This window comes from Acomys minous, assembly GCF_964271855.1.
Source record: "Acomys minous genome assembly, chromosome: 10".
NCBI classification, from domain to species: Eukaryota; Metazoa; Chordata; class Mammalia; order Rodentia; family Muridae; genus Acomys; species Acomys minous.
In genome coordinates, this window is record NC_140491.1 from 51027587 (window position 1) to 51049605 (window position 22019).

At 39.4% G+C, this 22019-nt stretch overlaps 1 protein-coding gene across 8 annotated transcripts in view; it reads left to right on the forward strand.

Annotated features, from left to right (window-relative positions):
- WDPCP (WD repeat containing planar cell polarity effector) overlaps window positions 1–22019 on the forward strand; it is a 297766-nt gene that overhangs the window by 25856 nt on the left and 249891 nt on the right. Inside the window, exon 3 of one of the 8 annotated variants that reach the window (XM_084800209.1) lies at window positions 7680–7784. The exons of the other annotated variants lie outside the window; for them this stretch is intronic. The gene's annotated coding sequence lies outside the window, so the exon portion shown is untranslated. The remainder of the gene's footprint in view (window positions 1–7679; window positions 7785–22019) is intronic. 8 annotated transcript variants of the gene reach the window in all.

Below are 22019 nucleotides of genomic sequence, written 5' to 3' on the forward strand. Positions count from 1 at the left end.
GTTGAGCTTCTTGTTAGATATTCCATGGCTCTTGTGGGGAGCGTTGTGAATCCCAGTGGGAAAATTTCACTTAAAGTGTGTGTGTGTGTGTGTGTGTGTGTGTGTGTGTGTGTGTGTGTGTGTGTGTATGCATAGTTACTTACATATATTTAAGTATTGTTAGGTAGGTAGGTAATAGTATGGTTCCTTGTGACTTTTTCAGACATCCTTACATTATTGGCATATTTGTTGGATATTAGACGGCTGCAATTACTTGTACTCATGTTTGGGTTTTGTTCTACAGGTCTACATATCTGCTTTTGTGCCAATGCCTTATATATTTTTAAATTAGGTGGCTTTGCAGTGATAATCTCTATAGCATTGTTCTTTTTGTTCAGGCTTGTTTTGGTTATCTATGAGTTTTTGAGGTTCCATATGAAATTTTGGAGAGTTTTTCTGTTTCTGCGAAGAAAGAGATGAGGATTAGGATTACTTCTGTCATATAGTCTTGCTAAAAGTATGCAAGCCACATCTACTGTCAAGGGAATAGAAGAAAAATCCAAGTGAAAGAGTCTTCTATGATGTAATCAGCTTGAATGGTGTCCCAAGTCCAGAGAGGACAGATGTGTTCCAGATTGAAGGCGGCGAGGAAGACATTATAGTGCAATGCAGGGCACAACCCTGAGCCGGATTCTGGGCGTGCTCAGAGCAGGAAGGGGAAGCTCAGCTAGGTCTCTGTAGTATTTGTGCTGTTTTTTAGATTGGATGGCTGCAGTGTGGATACTAGGATAGCACCATTAATTTTTAGGAAACATACACTAGTAACAGGTAATGGGCACTAGGTGACAACTTACTTTTCATTGGTTTGGAAACTATTAGCGTGTGTTTTTATGATGAGATGATTAACACTCAGTTCAGTGAGGTAGAGTGTTAGCAGCAGGAGAAACTGGGCAGAAGGCAGCAGGGCTCTTTGCAGTGTTAGTGTAGCTTTCCATTCATTTCATAATAAAGTTAGAACAGAACGTCCTCTTTTCCTCAAATGCTGAGGGTACCCATGAATCATTTCACACTCAAAGCTCTTCTTACAGAGAAAAATGTTGTGTTGTGAGGATTTTTTTTGTGGGGGGGGGATGAGATTGATGTAAAAGTGAGTTTAAATATTTACACACAATAAATGAATGGAACAGTAAGCCTTAAATATAACAGTGTCAACACGGGACTTGCTGGGTTTCTGTTTTTGTTTTTGTAATTGCTGGAAAAATACCCTACAGCCCAAAGTGCATAAATCATTTCTTAGCAGAGAAGCATTAGGAAAAATAGCATCCTGGAGGACAAGCACCTCAGGCGGTCATCCCCTTACCTAACCAAATGACAGACCTTGAAGCAACTTCAAAGCTTCAAAAATAACTGGCTCTGACATGTACCAAGATGGGGGAAATATTTCCCACAAGCTTGAAGTAAATGCTTCACCTTTAAAGAGAACAAAAGGAAAGGCAGTATCATATTTCATAAGTAGAACTTAACAGTTGAAGAGTTCACTTTATTTACTTATGACTTTTTTGCTACTTGGGAAAGTTGATAAACTGAATCAAGCTTATTTTTTATGTTTCCTTTTCTCTTCCCTTACCTCTTGTTGTGTAGATAGAATAAAAGTCTTTTAAAATATTAACACTTTCCCCAGGTGACAACAAAAATCTTAGAGGTTTTCTTTCAGAGCTGCTATAACCAGACAGGGTAAATAAATTTCATTTCTCACTCTTTACTTGTTGGAGTTGGTTCTCCTACAGTGTGAGTGCCAGGTATGGATCTTAGGTCCTCTGGTGTGGAAATAGATCTCTGTACTGGGAAGCTATTTCATTGGCTCTAGAAAGCTACTGATTTTATTTTTTTCAATAATAGATTTAATTTATTTTAAAAATTCTATAAAAATCATACATACATATATGTGTGTGTATATATATAATGTATTTTGATCATATCTACTCCCATTACCTTCCACCAACTCTTCTTAGGACACCCTCAACTTTAATCTTTAAAATTTAATTAGTAACCCACTGAGTCCAATTACTACTATCCTAGTGATATATGAGAAGCCTACCAGTGACCACACCAGAAGCAAAACAAAACAAAACAAAACAGTGACTTTTTCTTCCTCTGCAGGCGTCATCTGCCAGTAGTTCCTTGGTTTGGGGTTGAGGCCTCAGGAGCCGGTTCCTTCTTCTTGTTTGATTTTTACAGTCAGCCGTAGCAGTAGTAAGTTCCTGTGGATAACTGCCCTGACAGCACTTCATGCACATCTCCTCCATCCTGCGGGTCTTACGTACTCTCTGCTTCCTCTTCCACAATGTTTCCTGAGTGTTGGGTTGGGGAAATATTGATAAAGATGCTTTATTTCGTACTGAGCACTCACTCATTTCTTCTCAGCTCCTTGATGAGTCATGGATCTTGGTGTTAACTGACCCAGTGCAAAAGCTTCTCTGATCAAGACAGAGAGTATAACGAACCTATGTGCATAGGTACAAACATTTAGAAGGAAGGTTGTTAGCATGGCCATTTCAAAAACAACAATAATAGGTCTCCCCTGGGCATCTGATCTCCCCAGCCATGGGCATGAAGTCCCTCACGTGAAGCAGGTATCAAAGCTGATTAGAAAACAGTTGGTTGCCCCAATAACTGTCATGCCACTGTTGCCCAGTGGGCACATCTCCCTGGCAGATCCTGGAAGGTCAGTATTCCAGCAGCAGGGTCCCGCACTGGGTAAGACCACTGATGTCTTATCTTCCTCAGCAGCCAGCATGGCACCTTCCGGCCCCAGGAAAGTTATCCAGCAGGTAGAGTTTCCGAATCAGTTGGAAATTGATTTATCTATGTCCTGTAACCAAAGTGTGCAGTGTCTTCAACACTAGTCTTATATCTAGTTCTGATTAGCAACTAAGAATTATGGGAATAGCCTGTGTTATTTTGATGACTTATTGTTTCTCTAACTAATAACTCTTAGTGAGTGATCCTGTGTATAGTATGGAGATTTTCATTTGCTAACCCATTTATTCTGAGGGCAGCATTACCCCCAGTACAGGGTTCCTCTGTGAAAACTCCTTTTAAAAATTTTATTTTAGTTTTTATTCTTGTGCATGCGTGCGTTTGTCTGTGTTTCTGCTGCTTGTGTGTTGCTACCTGTGGAGGCCGCAAGAGGACATTAGGTCTTGTCGAGCTTGTTGTGAGTCACCCGGCATAGATACTGAGAACTAAACTTGGGTCCTCTGGAAGAGCAGAAAGTACTCTAAACGGCAGAGTCACCTCTCCAGTCCCCGAAGCACCCCCTTTGAAAACGTACTAGCTTGCAGATGAGCGTGTTTGCAAGGCTTCTTCACACATCCTTAGCTCTGGTTAGCCCACCCCCTGCCCACCTCCTGCCCACCCCCTGCCCACCTCCTGCCCACCCCCTGCCCACCTCCTGCCCACCCCCTGCCCACCCCTGCCCACCCCCTGCCCACCCCCTGCCCACCCCTTCCTCCCCTTCCTCTACCCTCATCCCTGCTTAGCTCTTAAACGCCAGTGTGCCCGCTATGTTGCTTTACGTCACCTGTGTTGCAAAATTGTAGGTTTCTGCACAGCGCGTGCATCACTCTTTACTCTGGCTAAACCTCCTCCCGTCTCCTCATACTCCTCCCCCATATTTGAGCCTTTTCATCTCCAGGATCCCTTCTTTTTGTTTTCGTTTTGCCAGTATTTTACTATTTCCCATCCTTTAGTGTGTCTCTTCTAAGTGGCCCTTCTCACATAAAACAGAAGATTTGAAGCTAGGAGCCATATATGAGAGGGAGCACACGGCATCTGTTTCCTAGGCACGTGCAGCCTTACATAGTAACATAATTGTTTCCCTTTCCGTCTATCTGTGGATTGTATGATTTCCTTTTTCTTCACAGCTTGGTATTCTAGGAAGCTATTTCTAATCATCTGTGGTCCATATACTTCCTCTTAAACATCCTGAATTTTTGTTTTACTTACTGTTTTTGTGTTCTTTGTCTTTCCAACAATTTATAAACTCCAGAAGAGGAGCTACTGTGTTTGTCAGAGTCTAGCTATTTAAAATTGAATTGCTTTGTAATGTTCTTTGAACACTTGTTACATAATTTTAAAATTTGTATGTGATTAGTTCCAAAACCGTGAAAATTGAAATAATTTTTAGCACATTGGTATAGGTGTATTTCTTTTTCTAGGAAAAAAATATAAAGAGACTAAGTAGAAAAACTACCATTTCTTTTTTTTTTTTTTTTTTTTTTTTGCTATGGAGAGGTGGCATACATGTGCTTATATCTTTATGAAGAGGCCAGAGGTTAATGATGGGTGTCTTCTGTTGCTTTCCCCCTCATATTTTAAGGCAGGATGTGTCGCTGGACTGGAGCTCACTGGTTGTTGTGCTGGCTGGTCCTGTGGTTACAGACGTTTACTGCTGTGCCCAGCTTTCCATGTCTTAGGTCCTCAAGCTTATGTAGGGAGCAATTAGCTGACTGAAGCATCTCTTTGTCTGGAAAAAATGTATCTTTAGCAAAGAAAATTGTGAACTCAACATTTTTCTCAAGGTAAGGCTGTCCCCAGCGGAGCTGGAACATACCTCAATGGAAGAGCACTTGCCTAATGTGCCCATGTGTCCAGTTCAGGCCTTGCCACCACAAAAACTAAGCCTACACACAACAAACAACAGTCAGGCGTGACTGGTACACCTGCAGCTGAGTTTTCTGAGGTTGACCCAGGAAGCTTGTGCACAGGACCCCTGCTTGGACTGCGTAGCCACACCCTGTCTCAAGACCGATGATAAAAGAGAAAACGACTTGCAAAGCAATTGGGTGGAGGTAGGAGAGGGTAGTGAAGAAATCAGGCAACGGCTGTGACCATGGTGTATTTATACATATATGAAAATTATATAAAGTATTCAATTTGTACAGTTTATAGCTTTTCATAACATTCTTTGGGTAGTTTAGCAGTTTTGATTGTCAGTTTGACACAATCTGGCATCACATGAGAAGACTGTCTGGATAGGTTGTCCCATGGCTGTTTCTGCAGATTTTCTTACTGCATTAATCAAGGGGAAGACCTGCTCCACTGTGGGCTTTGGGTCCTGGGACACATTAAAAAGGAGAAAGTTAGCTGAGCAGTAAACATGTATGCATTCATTTCTTTTCTGTTCTTGATTGACATCCCTGTAATTATGGGCTGTAACCTGGAACCGTGAGCTACAACAGACCCTTTGACCACTAAGTTGCTTTTAATAGTTTTCTTCCCCCGCAACTAGAAAGGAAGCTAAGGTAGTACAATGAAACGCTTGTCATCTTCAACAGACTACAGAATATTAAGTATTGTTCCACAGTAGGAGGTTCCCGTTGTTTAGCCCGTGATTGGCCCTGTTGCCCTGGGCTGTGGTGAGAAGCATGCCATGCCTGGACCATGAGTCAGAACAAAACTACTCATCTCTTGTCAGAAAGTAGGAAGAGGTGGGACGGTCTGGGATTCCACAGATCTTTCAAAGGCCTGCAGACCTCCTCCTTGACTGCACCGTCTTAAAGGTTCTACCACCTTCTGGTGGAAGCCGTCAGGCTTAGGGACCAAGGGCTATGCTACGCACTGGGCAGAGATCTCTAGGATCATGCTACCTTCTCTCAGCACACAGTTCCTCTTACGCTGTTGTAGTCAACACTCAGATCAGCGACCCTTCTTTAAGCCCTTCTGTCTGTCTGTCTGTCTTTTGCCTTCTGCAATTTCATTGAGATATGTCTAGTCATAAATTTATTTTATTATTATTTTTTTAAGTTTCCTTTGGATTTTTTGACCTTCTTGAATCTCCTTTTTTTTTTTTTTTTTTTGATTTTGGAGATAGGGTTTCTCTGTGTAGCCCTGGCTGTCCTGGACTCACTTTGTAGACCAGGCTGGCCTCGAACTCACAGCAATCCGCCTGCCTCTGCCTCCTGAGTGCTGGGATTAAAGGTGTGTGTCATCATGCCTGGCTCCTGAATCTACGTTATTTTTTAACAATGTGGAAAATTCTTAGTATCATTTTGAATTTTGACGCTACCTTTCAGCCTCTCCTTTTAAAAAAAGGTATTGAGCAATAATCAGACATACCATGGAACTTTTCACTCTAAGAACCCTGAGCTACTTCAGAGTGTTTTGCATTGTCTTTTAAACTGGCTTACTTTCTCAATTTTTTATAGCATTTTAATCTGTAATTAATGATTTCCTTTGACATCTAAATTTCAAGCTTTATTCTCTAAAATGTATTGTGTTTTATCTTCAGCAGAGTATCATATGTCACTTAACAATTGGGCATCTGCCCTTGTGTACCTTCAGGAAGACATCTCAGCTGTAACCAGGCTGTAAAACAGTATAGAATAGTACAGAATAGTATAGAATAGTATAGAATAGTACAGAATAGTATAGAACAGTATAGAATAGTATAGAATAGTAAAGAACAGTACAGAATAGTACAGAACAGTACAGAACAGTACAGAACAGTACAGAACATATTTTTTGGCTTTTTTGAGAAAGTGTTTCTCAAGAAGCCTTGGATGTCTTGGACTTGCTCTGTAGACCAGGTTGGCCTCGAACTCAGCAATCTGTCTGCTTCTGCCTCCCTGAGTTCTTGGGCTAAAGGCTTTCATCACTACATCTGGCTGGTCTTCATTTTTTAGATAAAAGTTGAGCAATTTTTACTCTATGCTTGATGATTCTCTTAAAAGTCTGAGCTTGCTGCTTTCTGTTATTTTTCTCTTAAAACTTTGTTTCCAATAAGATTTTTTTTTTTTAGCCAAAAAATTATAGCAGGAAGTCTTTGCCTCCAGAATGAATGCATTTATTCATCAGAGACAAACACATTTGCTTCTGCTGTGCATCAAAGCACTCACTGGTCAGGGACAACTTCAGCTTTAGGCTACAGGTTCTTGGGAACACTGTCCTTTTAGTGCCAAGGTGACTTGTAGAGGTGGTAGAGCTAGAACAGTGGCATGGCTTTGTTGCCACTTCTCCATATGCTAAGGAGGTGGCTTGTCAGGTTTTCAGTGTGGGCCAGGTCTGTAGTTTGTCTTCTTACTCTTGGATTTAAAGCTGTTATCACTGCTCTCAGTCCACGTTCATGGCTCTGAGTTGTCTGTTGCCATATAATAGTTTATGGATCAAAAAACGTTCCCTTAGTATTTTCCATGTTCATTTTAGAAGCCATCCTTATTTTCTGATTTTTGTCAATTAGAGAAGCTAATTACAGGCTGAGGTCCCAGAACTATCATGTTCATCTTTATGCTTCTGTGAACATAGAACCTCACAGCATTTTAGCAATTATGGTCCTTTGGGGTTCTGGGGCAGGCTCAGGATTCTGAGACACGGCCCTCAGACTTTAGGATACTGTCTTGTCATCATAGTTGGCCTCTAGAATCATGAGAACAGCAGTCTAGACTAGTCTGCAAAGGGGTAGAAAGTTTCAGCTCTGTCCTTTGCTGTCTGTAGCATCGGATGGGCCAGCTGGGGCAGGGCAGGAGAGCTCACCCTGGTGGTGTGGGTGCAGGAGAGCTGGTGGGCTGACCAGCTCAGACACCTCTCAGGCCCAGTTCCAGGGCTTTGAATTAGCCCAACATCTACCCCATTGATGAACTGCTGGAGCACATGAAGGGCCCTGTCTACAGATCCAACACTACAGGATCTCTGTGACACAGGGCAGCAACAGGACATCTGAGAGGAGTCCCAGTGAGGATCCAGTATTGACAGTAGCAGAAGCCAGAGGATCCATACCAGACAAACAGCTCATTCAGTGAACATTGGTAAGCAACGAAGTGTGGGCAAAAGTGTACACTGTGGGACACACTGTGATGCTCTACAGCTCCCACAGTGAGTTTCCCCCTCTGTTGAGGAGAAGTTGCAAGGGTGGAGGGTAGGGTGAGGGGAAGGGGTGATGAATGGGATTGGGGTGCATGATGTGAAAAAACTTACAAAGAACCTAAAAAGTTTTTAAAAGTTTGAATTTTCAAACCATTGTTATATTTCTATCTGAGATCCTTCTATTACTTAAGATGTAGAAAAAGAATTTGTCAAGAGAAAGTAGAGGGGTTGGCTGATCAAGCCTTTGTAGGTCATTATCTTTTCTTGGCAGAGAGGTTAGAGGGCACGGTGTCATTTCTGTGTACTTTCAGCCACTAAGTGAGTGGTCAACCTGTGCATAGTTTTAGGTGGATCTGATTTGTACTTGACATCACTGCTCTAAGGGTCACTTGAGTTGTTACTTATGTTCAGCTTTAGACCAATGAGCAGATCACATAAGTCATATAGTAACTAGAGGGCATATGGAAAACAAAGTGTCAAAAGACAAAAGAATAGTTAGATTATCATAGTAGGTTCAAGAGATAAGAAAACGCCTGCTGGTAGAAGCCTAATGATGAAGGGAAATAGACCCAGACCCACAAGGATCCCGTAGTCCACCTCATGCGCCTGCTGTTTCAGTTGGAGGCTGGACTAGCTGCCAATTCGGATTCAAGCACTCCATTTGCACGCTTGTCTCTGTTTCTCTGGCTGCCCCCTTCTTTTTCCATCCCCACCCTAACACACATACACATTAACACTTAGGACTATGATTCCAAGCCAAACTGGCTCTGTTTGCCTTCAGCACTTGATGCTGCTGGCAAGTGGGAGAACTGGTGTATTTACTAGCCAGAGTTGTGCAAATCCACAGCTGTGACATCCTGCTGCTAGAAAAGAGTTAAGGTTGACTCTCCCAAGTGCTTCTGGCTTTCAGACATACACCTACACACCTGCATACATATACACAGCAAATTTGTCTTCTTGAAGTAATATGTAATCTGTTTAGACATATTGGAAATGTGTACTTCAGCACAGATCTAGTTTAAGTTTTTGCTTGTTTGTTTGCTTACTTTTTGAGACAGGGTCTGTCGTGTAGCCTTGGCTGTCCTAGACTCACTTTGTAGACCAGGCTAGCATCGAACTCACAGAGATCCACCTGCCTCTGCCTCCCAAGTGCTGGGATTAAAGGTGTGTGCCACCAAACAGTTAAGTCTTAATAAATCTCAGACAATTAAAATTTTATAAGCAAAACAAAGAGAACAAATTGAACTTTGAATGGTTAATATATTGTGGTGGTATCAGGGTGATAAAGAGGTTTTAATAGAGAAACATGTATTTAGTTTGTATGATTGTTGCTTAGGAAACACTAGGTGGTGCAATTGTGCAAGGACCATATAATGAAGTTTGTGTGCCAGGATTATAGTTTGAGGAAATTTTGGAAATAAGAATTCTCAAAATATTCAAGCAGAATTAAAGAATATTTTCCTTCTACTTACTGGTCAGGGATTCAAGTGGGACTTTATCTTATGATGTAGACCACAAAGGCCTCAAGGTCTCTGTGTATTGTTTATTACACTTGAAGATCTAACTACATCCTCTAAACAGCTGGCCCCATTTGATTCTACATGAATAACTATTGTGTGTTCTTTGTCTATAATTCTATAAATTTACTATTCTACTTCAAATGATTCTAAAATATTCTATGATTTGAGTAATTATTATAATATAATTATTCAATACATAACTATATTATTAAGTATCATTGTATTTAGTAGATCGTCATCAAAACCTGCAAAATCTTGGTAGATTTTGTTGTCTTTCATACATTAAAATAAAACAAAGCCTTGCTAGCCAGGCATGGTGGCACATGCTTTTAATTCTAGTACTCGAGAGGCAGAGGCAGGTGGATCTCTGTGTGCTCGAGGCCAGCCTGGTCTACATATGAGTTCCAGAACAGTCAAAGCTACATAATAGAGAGACTCTATCTCAAAAATAAACAAACAAACAAATAAAATAAATACAAAAAGCTTGTATTCCTATGTTAGTTCAAGACATTAAGTTATTAAATGGAAGATGCAGTTTCTAAAATGAAGAGTAAATTGTTGGTTTATTTATGTGTGCAAAGAAGAAGTGAAGAAGACGTAGCTGCTTAAATAATTAAAGTCTTCAGCCCTAATTCTGGATGTTCAAAAGTTTCTTTCCGTCTTTAAATGTAGTCCAGTTTGTAAATTAAGAGGTTGTGAATGTCCTCCATTGGTCCCACGAATGATCTTCTGTTGGTTACATTGAGATGTTTCCAAAATTTTGGAAGCCTCTTGTTTCTGTTGTTGTTATATTTGTCCATTTTTTGGACACAGTTTTACTATACTGACTTGGAGCTTGAAATAGTTTGTCAGTCTCCTAATGCTGGAATTAAAGGCATGCGCCGTCTTGACTATCTTGCTATTTTAAGTCACTCACTGATGATCCCAAAAAACCAGTTTAAGTGCTTCAGTTAGCTGTCATAGCTGACAAATACACAAACTGTGTCTATTTTCATGTTGTTTTTCTATGAGTCAAATACTCTGTCAGACACAGATTCAAAACTGATTTGACTTATCTTTTACTAATGAATTGGGGTATTGGGCAATATAGTAAGGGTCAGGCTATGCTAGGCATGTATTCTAACCCCCAGACTTCACCAGTTTAACCAAATGGCTTATAGTTCCGTTCCCTGAGCCCACGTGGAAGAAGGAGAGAAACAATTCTAGCAAGTTATTCTCTGACCTCTGACATTCACATGTGTGCTATGGCATGCATGTGCACGCACACACACATACACACATACACATACATGTAATAAATATTTTAAAAATATGAACTCAAATTTATTGCAGATAATGTTCTAACTTCTTTGAATTCTCTCATGTTAGTATATATTCCCAGTAACTACTGGAGGATGTTCAAAAAAGGAAAAAGTTGCTTCCCTTCAGAGTATGTATTTGTAAAGATTCAGACACATTCATCAGAGTCTGGGAGTACCTTTAAGTCTAAACGATTGGGCTATTGCACATGGTTTATTTGGTGATGTATATTTTCATTTTACATTTAACTCAATTTTTGTTGGAACTTTTGGAGTATAATGTACTTATAATTTCATGTAATTAATATTTTAACAGTGTTGGTCTGGTCTTTGAGTCATGCAAGCCAACTTCAGATAAAATGTTACAGAAACAATTGTGGCATTTAAAAACCACTATTTTATGGTAGTTGGCATCCTTTATAGAGTGATTGGTGTTCCTGCAGATATTCATTATCAGAATTGCCACTATTTAATAGCACCCATGTTAGCTGCATTAGCCAGGGGCTGCATACTCATGAACATGGGAGTAACCTCTGACCTCAGAAATCGACTTTTAAAAGAGGATTGAAACATGGTGATAGGAAATGTGGATTGCTCTTGCGGCTGCAGTGTTTGTTCTGAGAATGTTTAATTTAGTTTAGAGCTATGCTTTTGCCTCCAGAGCTGTCAGTCTTTTAGAGCATCATATTCACTTGAGGAGGGGCGGTGGGGGCGTCCTTTGCAGGCCTGTATTGCTGAGCGCAGTGTTCAGGGCTCAGATAGTTTCATTAGGCAACAGAGTGGGACTCTTCATATCTGACACGCGCTGTTAGCTACACAGCCCGCTCCATCCCCAGCCCTGGTCCTGCTGTGCAGACTCTGGTTTCGGATAATCCTTTTAATGACTATAGCTCAACTTCTTAGTTATGTAGAGGCCTGGTGTGGAGGAGCGTGTGTGTGTGTGTGTGTGTGTGTGTGTGTGTGTGTGTGTGTGTGTGTGTAGGTGAATATATACATTATTCCTATTTTTTTGGGGCTTTGTAAAGAATTTTGGTTTGTATTCTATGTGTTCAAGGTTCTTTAGGTATTTAGAAGACAATCTTCGCAGCTGCATGTAGAAACTCAGCAGAGAGCTGGGCATGGAATATGCTCTTTAAGGTCTGGGTTGTAAAGCTCAGTCCACAGGCTACTGAAAGGCTAAACCAAAGAGACTTGAGAATGATATAAAAAGGAAGTTGGCTTGTAGTCTCATTAATTTGAAGTTATTAACTAGTCTATATTCCTTTGGTTTTTAAATCAATCTTATATTCATTTAATAATGACTTGGTTGATCAGAGAAAGAGAACAAAAGTTATAGACACCCAGGACGTGAAGTTAAGGTGAAATAAAGGCATTTATTCTGAAGTTTAATATTTGTTATTTTATTTTTAATAAAAGTCAATACTTTTATAAACAAAAGGCTATTATTGTGGGGATAGGTACTTATGAAAGTAATCAGTAAGTTATTAAACATTACATAATTAAGAATAATGTAGAGCTGGGCACGGTGGTGCACGCCTGTAATTCCAGCACATGGGAGGGAGAGGCAGGTGGATTGCTGTGAGTTCGAGGCCAGCCTGGTCTACAAACTGAGTCCAGGACAGCCAAGGCTACACAGAGAAACCCTGTCTCAAAAGACCAACAAAACAAAACAAAACAAAAGCCCCAAAACAAAACAAAACAAAAATCTGTGTGTGATTGATTGTAATTTCATTATATCCTGTATTATGTTATATATATTTATTTTAGCAGTTTTGAAAATTATATTAGAACTTCATTATATACCATGTTGTGTTCTTTGTTAACAAGAGCTTCAGATTTATACGCAGTTAGGAAAAAATATAACTGAACCGTCATTAAATAAAAGTGCTTCAGTCTTAGTTGAGCCAGTGAAAAACAAATGTAGAACTTAATCATGTGTAGTTAGGAAAGTATACATATGTAGTTCTAGGTTGCTTCTTTTTTTGTATGTAATAGGTAATAATAGTAGTATACAGAATATAAAATATCCACTTATGTTTTCTGGTCAGCCATTAGCATTTCTTCATGTGTGAACATTTGAAATGTCTCTTGCCAGTAGGAACTCTATTTCCTTAGCCAACCATAAGAGGGGGCTTCTACACCAGCAAGCTACTTTCTTTTAACAGTACATGTAATTATTTGCTCTGAAGGTGAACATTTTATACAATGAACTTTCTGATTTTTATCCTTTTCTAAAATTCATTTGAATAATTTTATTTGTACTTGTGGTTAATGCTCTGACCTTAGAGGAGTCTAAGCAATCTAGTTATTAAAAAAAAAACAGGAATATTTTAAAGATTAAGAAAACAAATATTTGTGTCTATTAATTATTTATAAGTATACTTAGTAAATTATATGGTATTTAATATACAAAAGAATGTTTATTTCTCTTATCTTGAATTTCTGAAGACCACCCTTAAGCCACTCAAATAATACTGCAAAAAAATGGTTTCTATGTGATCTATAAAATTTAGTCATTAAAGCTGGAGAGGTGGCTCAGCTATTTGGAGTACATGTTACTCTTGTAGACAAGCTGGTTTCCAGCACCCATGTTGTGTGGCTCACAGTTGCCTGTAACTCTAGCACCAGGGAACCCATTGCCTGCTCTGACTTCTGCAGGCAGTGTGCTCATATGTACAACCACATACATACAGAGATACATATATGCATAATATATAATAAAATTCTCAAAGTTCAAGTGTAATTCTTAGAATATAACCTTTCAATAGGACATCTGTATTTTGAATGCCAAAAATGGAGACAGCATTTGACTAATAAAATATAGAGATCTGAGTAGCCAAGAAAGCCTTACCCATTCATTCATATGTCTATGGATAAGTGATAATGCTACTAAAATTATTCAGGTTCTTTGCTTGGCTGTAGTCAATAGATAGTTTAACTACTAAGAAGGAATACGTTACTAGAAAATTAATTTGGTAATAATGTAATTTGGGAATAATTAAGATTTTTGCTTGATTTGTGTTTGTTTTTCAGCTATCATTTGTGAGACAGACTTCACTTACTATGCTAATTTTATGGAAGCTTTGGGAATGCAAAAGAATTCTCCTTCCTACTACCTTTTAATATCTTTACAATTTCTTTTTCCTTTAAAAAAAAATCTTGCTGTGTAGCCCATGCTGGCCTCAAACTCTTGCTTCTCCTACCTCCGAGGGTGGGATTAAAGTCATGAACCTGGTGTAATCTATACAACTTTTACTTTATATTAGAGGCCCAGAATGTAGTGGCAGCATTACAGTGATTTCTAGATTAGTGAAAGTTGTAGGTCATCTTAGCAGAAAACACAAATTAATTTCAAAAATATTATTTAGTTATTAAATAAGTAATTAAAAGTTATATAACTTTTGGGAATTTGCTCTTCATCAAGAGATAATTTTAATAAAATAGCTTCTATACATATTTTAACAATAAGTATTTAGTTAGTATTGTTTAATAATGTGTTAAAGTTCTGTGATATTTTAATTAAAAAATTACAAAAAGAAAGTTGACAAATTGCATGAATTCTGGTGACTGGTATTGTAATGTTTTAAGAATATTTTTGCTAATGATAGACTATGTGATTTTAATAGTAAAATAAAAGGGATTGATTCCCAGGAATAACTTTTTAAATTTCCCTCATTGGAACTGTTATGATCCTTGGCTTTTAAAACTACTGGCCAGTGAAGCTGTATCCGGCTAGTTTCATTTCTTTGGGTGCTATATTAATTTAGAAACTGTAAACTCATGACTGGTGAGTTCTCATCAGCTTGAAAATACATGTCAACATAATATATCTTTAAAATGTTTTCCTTCAATGATATGTGAATTTTTAAAGGAGGTGTTGACATTTGATGGTCATATTAAGCTATAAAGAAAATATACAATGTGGTAGACTCAAAGCATATTTATGTTGGTAATATGTGTTAAAAAGTGTTAAGTATAGAAGTGCTCTTCATAGCTGGGAAATTTTGCATGTATGAATTTCTCCCTCTTAGCGTGCCCTAAGCATTTTGTTAAGGACAATTTTAAAATTACCTTATAGTTTAAAGTATTTTAAAATTATAAAAGCTTTACCTCTGATTGTAGAATTCTGTTTCTACAGAACTTCACATTTTTAGTGTTTTAAAAATATATATGAGAATATTAATTAACAAACTTATATCTAATTATATTTTGCCTTAACATCTTATATGTTTTGTGGATACATGTATGTTCACAGGTGTACTTGTCTGCTCACTTGGACAGGCCTGTATGGAGGCCAAAGGTTGACTTTGGGATCCTTCCTAGATTTCTCTTCACCTTCTTTTGTTGAAAAAAGTCTCTAACTGAACCTGAGGATTGTTGTTTTTGCTTGACTGTAAGACCAGAAAATTCTGTGGCTCCTGCCCCCAGCACTAGGATTATAGGCACACAATTATGGGATTATGTGCCCAGGTGTTGAGTGTGTTATGGGAGCCAAACTCAGGTCCTCTGCTTGCCTAGAAAGCACTTAGCCCAATGAGCCATCTCTGGCTTGTTTTAATATCTTATTTGAGATCCTATGCATTTAAAATTTTAGTGTTATATGCCATTTTAATATTAATGACAATAATTTAGAAATAATTGGTTATATATACTTATAATGGGTAATTCTATTTTATTTAAAAAAATTTTTTTTTCATCCCAGCTGCAGTTCCCCCTCCCTCTTCACCTCCCAATCTCCCCTCTTTCCCTCCTCTCTCCCTCCAGTCTACTCCTCTGTTTCTCTTCAGAAAAGGCTGGCCTCCCATGAATATCAACTTGCCATGGCATATCAAGTTTCAGTAAGACTAGGCACCCCACTTCTGTTAAAGCTAGACAAGGCAACCCATTAGGGGGGAAAGGGTTCCAAAGGTAGGCCATAGAGTCAGAGACAGCCCCTGCTGCACTGTTAGGAGTCCCACAAGAAGACCAAGCTACACAGCTGTAACCTGTATGGAGGACCTAGGTCAGTCCCATGAAGGCTTCCTGGTTGGCATTTCAGTCTCTGTGAGCTCCTATAGTCTCAGGTTGGTTGATTCTGTGGGTTTGTGTGTGTGCACTTGAGTGCACATGTGTATGAGTATACGTGTGTGTGTGTGTGTGGAGGGGGGCGGTCCTTGACCCCTATGGCTCCTACAATCTTTTCCTCTCTTCTGAGAGATTCCCCAATCTTCACCTGATGTTTGGCTGTGGGTCTCCGCATCTGTTTCCATCCGTTGCTGAGTGAGGCCTCTCAGATGACAGTTGGCCTAGATACCAATCTCTGAGTACAGCAGAATATCATTAGGAATCATTTCGTTGACTTTTTTGTGCCATTTGTGTTTGACTTTATTGTGGGTCTCTGGGCTATCCAGCGTCTGGCTCCTGGCCCTATATTTTATTTGTTTAATGTTAAGGGCTCTACTGTGAGTCTCGAGGTTCCTTCCCCAGTTTTTGAGGAACACTTTTATTCTGCTGAGTCCGTCTTTTGAAAAATTAAGCCTGACTTTGACCTATACAATTTAGAAACAAAATACAAAGTCTTGTTTTTGTTCTGAGTGTAGTATATGACCATTGTAAATTTATTAAGTTCATATTTAGCCATTGGGGCTTTTTTTCTGTTGGCAGAGATAAGACCTTCATTCGTTCATTTATTTGACAACAAACACTATAGAACATCTGCTACGTTCAAGAACCCCATTCAAGAAAAGCACATTATTTGTCATGGTAGGAGTTGTTTACAGCCTTCTAGAGGAGACTAGGAGATAGATGTGTAAGTTCACTGTGCAAGTCGGTGGGTTCGATGTTGGAAGAAAGCACAAGGGACTTACTCCTTAATTATCTATGGTAGAATTGGGGTTGGACTTTTAGCCAAATTTTGGTGTTGGGAAAGTTCCCTGAAGAAAGGCAAACTTTACGCCTAAGGTTAGCAAGATAAAGAGTTGGAAGGGAAAATGAAGGGGAAATAGATATGTGTACTTCAGATGAAATGATATGTAAAAAATCAAAGATATTATAGGTTTTCTGGAGCTTGAAGATGTCATCGTTCACAGACAGGGATGGAATGATGCATAAGAACCTATTTCATGCAGTTTGTGCACTATTAGGTGTGCATTCTTGATGCAATGAGGAATCACATTAAGGCTTTTCTGAGTAGTGACATAATTATCCCTGTTATTTATGAGGGGGGAAAGCCCTCACAGAAGTGTGAAATGCAAAGAGTTTGATTAGAGACAGGGATGTGAAGGGAAGACTTTCTAAGTAATTGGTTGAGAGCTTCTGGGGTCATAAACTAAAGTGGTAATAGTAAGCATGGAGAAACTACATGAGTCTCGAAAACCACAAAAAGCTGTTGATCGACCGCATGTGGAAGTTTGTAGGAACGCTGGTACCGAAAGCAGCATTAGCATTTTGGTTTAGATAACTAAGTACTGGGTATTGGGTTCATTGTGCTTGCCTGTCTTCTCCCACTCAACTCAGCTGAAGCCATCTCTTCACTGGAAAGAAAGCAAATTATGAGCATCGTCTCATTTCACATTAAGAATGTGAGGTGTCTGAGGTTTTAACCTGCTTCTAACAGCAGATTATCTGTCCTGCCCGTGTCACAGATGCTGGTAGGGAACATGAGAACCTAGAGCGGAGGTGGGGGGCTCACTGCCACGTCAGTGGAGAAGCCGCAGCATCAGCATGTTTGTGCTGCGTCTCAGGGCTTCCGTGCCTGAGTGACAGGGAGGACGACTAGATGGCACGTGCAGTGCTTTGCAGTACTAGAGCGGAAGCTCGAATGACAAGTGACACTGGACAGTGTGCATGCTTGCTCTTTGTTCTGTAAGATGTACTATTTTATAAGACTGAAAAGAGAAAAAAGCAGCGTCTTGCTTGTGGGAAAGTGTGAAACTGTTAGTATGAGACTGTTAGACCATTCCCCAACACCTCAAAACTACCTTCATCTTTCCTTCAATCTCAAGTCAAAGTTACTCGTTTTTGTGGCTGATACCTCAGCTTTATGTATGATGCTCTCTCTCCCCTTCTTGTGGTCTTGGGTTGTTGGCTATGTCTTCAATCCCCAAATCTCCAGCCATGAAATACTTATTGAATACTGGGTAGTATTACATAGTGGGTTCATTTTGCATCTCCATGCTAAAATTCAAATGTTTAAGACAAATCAACAAAGAAACAATGAAGAGATGATAGAATAAAAAGCCTGGGCCAGGTGCAGTGGCTCATGCTGTTAGTCCCACCAATCAAGAATAATAAATATAATAATATAATACCCACAATTTTTGAGCAAAATTAGAAGCAAACTTCATTAAATGTTAGCTGGGGTGATGGTACTAGCTAAATTACATTAGTCAGAGGCTTATAAAGGAGAAACCACAAGGCTATGTACTTTTTAACTTCATCCAATCAGGGGCAAGCATATATCCTGACATACTTCCTGTCCTCCTACCTCCTGTTTACATGTTGTCAAGCACATCCTGTGCAATTAGGGCATCCAAGCTTTTTTACAGACATGAAGACACATGGCTTGTCTTTTATATAAACATCAGCCCCTAGCATTTCAGGAAGTTTATCTGTCTTTGGGTAAATGGAGCTTACAGAGAAATCTTTTTTAAATTTATTAAAAAAATTTTTTATTATTTAAAAATATTTATTTTTTAATAGATCTCATAAGCAAACTAATTTAAACTTAAAACATAACTTTATCCCTCACATTCCTTTCTTGAATTGTATCCTGAGTCAAATCCTTGGCTCTGTGGTAGGTACCTGTTTATACTGGGATCTAATAACCATCACTTTAGTGGCACCCAGATAAGGAATTTATGTATCTAGTTATCTAGAATTTATGTATCTAGGCATTAGTGGTCCAAGGGCCAATAATAATTAGCAGAAACAGAAGGGTCAAAGGTCCCATGATGGCTGACATCAGAGTTACTATCTAGGGGGTTTATCAGTAAGGACTTTCTATGCCCACCCCAGTTCCTGAATAATGACATAGAGACTTACTATATTTATTATTAGCTTATGTACTAGGCTGGGTAGATTCTGAGTTACTTTAACTTGGCAATACTGGCCTGGCTTATGTCCCAGCAATGTGACATGGCCTGCTACCTGTCCTTCCTAGTCTTGTCTTGGCATCTGCTCCTTCATCCATGTCCAGCTGATGACCACTGCCTCTCTCTCTGGTCCCCACTTGGGACCCCTTCTCTCTCTGCCTGGAAGTTTGGCCTCCCAATCCTGCCCCAGATTATTGACCATCAGATTTTTATTAAAACCAACCAGAAGGTGCTGGAGAACAATGTTTACAAAACATTGATGCAGGAGGTACTTCATAAAAGTCCAGTCAGTTATCAGCACCAGCACAGCAATCCACATTTGAACACTACAAGGGTAATCTTTACATGGTGCATAAACCACCACGCAACAAGGAGGAGCCCAGTAGTGAGAATGGGGACTCGTCAGTCATTTATTTCATCTCAGCTTCCTGTTTTGTTTTTTTTTTTATTATTTTTTGAGTACAGCTAGATTATCTCTAATGCTTCCTGGGTGGTTTGTATAGAAATAATACTTTGCTCTTAAAGACATGCAATCGTCTCCTTGTTCTACATAGAGCATGCCGAGTGCCCTGTCATATTGTAGAACCATTTCAGCTAATGAATCTACCTATTTGTAGATCTTGGTCTATTTGGGTTTAACAGGTACCTTTCTTGGTAGGTCAATAGGTGCTATAGGTAGCTATTTGTCCCCTCTGCCACGGAGTTTCCTTTTGACTTAAGCCTTTTGTAGAGGATAAGGGGTGACATGGTCTCTTATGTAACTACTTCCTGCTGAAATTAGGACATCATTGTCAGGGTCCAACAAGGCTGGGTGCTAGCCAAAGACAAGGAGGGCTTTCAGGCACTGGACACTCACCAGAAGCATCTGGTGCTAATCCAGCTGAAGAGGCAGGCAGTGTTCACATCAGCCGGACTGGTGTACACATCAGCTTGCACAAGGGCTTGAAGCCATTTGGAGCAGTTTGTAGTGCACAGCTGATTTCTAGGTGGTGTCTGTCAGCCAAATCTGCTGGGAAAGATACAGACTAGAGACAGAAGTTAAAGTTTAGGAACTTAAAGGAAAATCTTGCATTTGGAACTTTCAGGCCAATGGTCCTGATAGTTGGGGGAGGGGAGGATTCCTAAGCCCAGGGGAGAGAGAAAGATCACACCCTCAGAAATAGGCAGGTGGGGAAACTTAGATGGTACTTATCTGGAGTCCCTTTGACCTGTGAGAGGTGGATCCAAGCCTTATGACTCTGTGAAGCTTACCAGAATTTCTTAGTTTATAAAAAATGATAAGAGTTGTAGATGTATTAGCACTACTACTGTTTGTAATATGTACTAAAATCCACATTGTAGAAAAAGCTAACAGGTATCTATAAAACAGCTGGAGTAGCCCCATACTGTTGAGTGATAGCAAAAGCTATGGCTTTGGTTAAAAAAAAACCAAATATTATTTCCTGTCTAGAGGGCTAGATATACAGATTAGACAGAGCTTGTGACTGATAATAGTAGTAATGCTTTACCAGTTTATCAGAATTATTCTGGTCAGTTAAAACTCTGAACTTTTAAAATCTTAGTATAACAATAGCATAGAAGGGAAAGAAATCCAAACTGCTTTTATTACCTTAAATCATTTTTATGCCTTTACAACTTTATTTTCATATTTTAAACCTCTTTCTGAGACTCTCAGAACTTACTTTAAGCATTTACATCCTTAGACCTTTATACACCTTAGAACACTTTCTTAGGACCTCAGAGCTTACAGTAACTGGAGTTAGTTACTAAAAGCAGTCATTGCCAAGCTGGTTCTTTTAACTAAAGGAATAGTAAACAGTTGCATCTCAGCCCTCTTTATCCTTTAATGTGAAGCCTGTTAATGAGGCAAACCTGTCTGTCTAGTAGCTCTAGAAAAAGCAAGGCCCGATTACTACATATGAACGTAGCTAACAAGGCAGTTGCAGCCTTGGGGGAGGAGCTGTTTACCTGCTGCCACCGTTAGCCTAGCTGTCAGTGCCCTCAGAGATCTGAGAAGAGCCCATTGTAGCAGGGAGCATAAGCCAAATAGCCTCTTTATCATTTAACAAGACAGAGACTTACCCACATGTGGATGCTTACTCCAGGCTCTCGTGGTCTTGATGGCATAGTTGGGGGCAGAGCTCTCAGGGCAATGTCAGTCTTTGGCTGCTAGGCCCCAAAAGACCAGAGAGAGACTTTCCTGGGGAGGAGGAACTTGAGGAACTGGCTTACCTGTCTGGGCAAAGTGGAGCAGCCAGTCAGCGCTCCAGTGTCCTGCCTATCCACAGTTTGGGCAGAGTCTTGGTGGTGGACAAGGCATTGGTGCACTGTTTCCCAGTGGTTAGTGTCACCCCAGTCCAGGTCTGTGCCCCACTTGCCTTACTCAGAGACCTTAGAGTTGCTTCTAGGAGCTAGCATTTCTGTCTATCACAGGACACTTTTTCCATTAAACATTTTACAGGCCATATTCAGCAGATTCTGAAGAGTTTGAGGACCATAATCTATTAAATATACCTGCTTTAAGCTTACCCTTGAAAACACAAACAGGCTAAACAAAGCTTGTCATTTTAAATGAATTAAGTTTGAACTTAGCATGGCTACAAGCATAGTTCTGAGAACATTAAAGAATTCAATCATTTATGAGGTGACTGAGCATTAACTTACATGTCTTACTCATTGTGTTTACAATAAATTAGTAGCTTTTATAAGATTAGAATTAGCATTTTTATCCCTGATAGGTTTAGCCTTAAAAAATGTCAATTTTCTAACTGAAGCCCTTTTAGTATAAAAGTTCAATCCCCTGTGTTAAGAGTTTTAAGTTAAGGGGTTTTTTTTTTTGTTATAGATTTTACAGATTTTTAATCATACTCAATAAACTTACAAATCTTGAGGTATATAGAAAGTTCACATAATAGTCTTACAAATCTTGAGATAATCTTTGCAAAAGTTTTTGGCAGTTAAATAAAACCATTTTTTGGGGTGTGGCTGTTTTGCTTTGCTGTCTTTTCCCTTGGAGATTAAACAAGCAGTATTGGGTATAGAGGAAGGAAAGCCGTGACACAGCTCCAGAGCCAGCTTTTCAATATAGTAGAACAACAAAAAACAGCTTTAGTACTATTCACACCTAAAAGTGATTTGATTCTCTGCTAGACTGAATCCTGTGGCCAGAAAGTTCAGAGATGAATATGAGCTCTGACCATCAAAGGCGAATGCCAAATGCATCACTGTTGTTTCAAGAGCTTTGCAAAAAACTCATCTTTTCAAATCGCCTCACTAGTACACCTCGT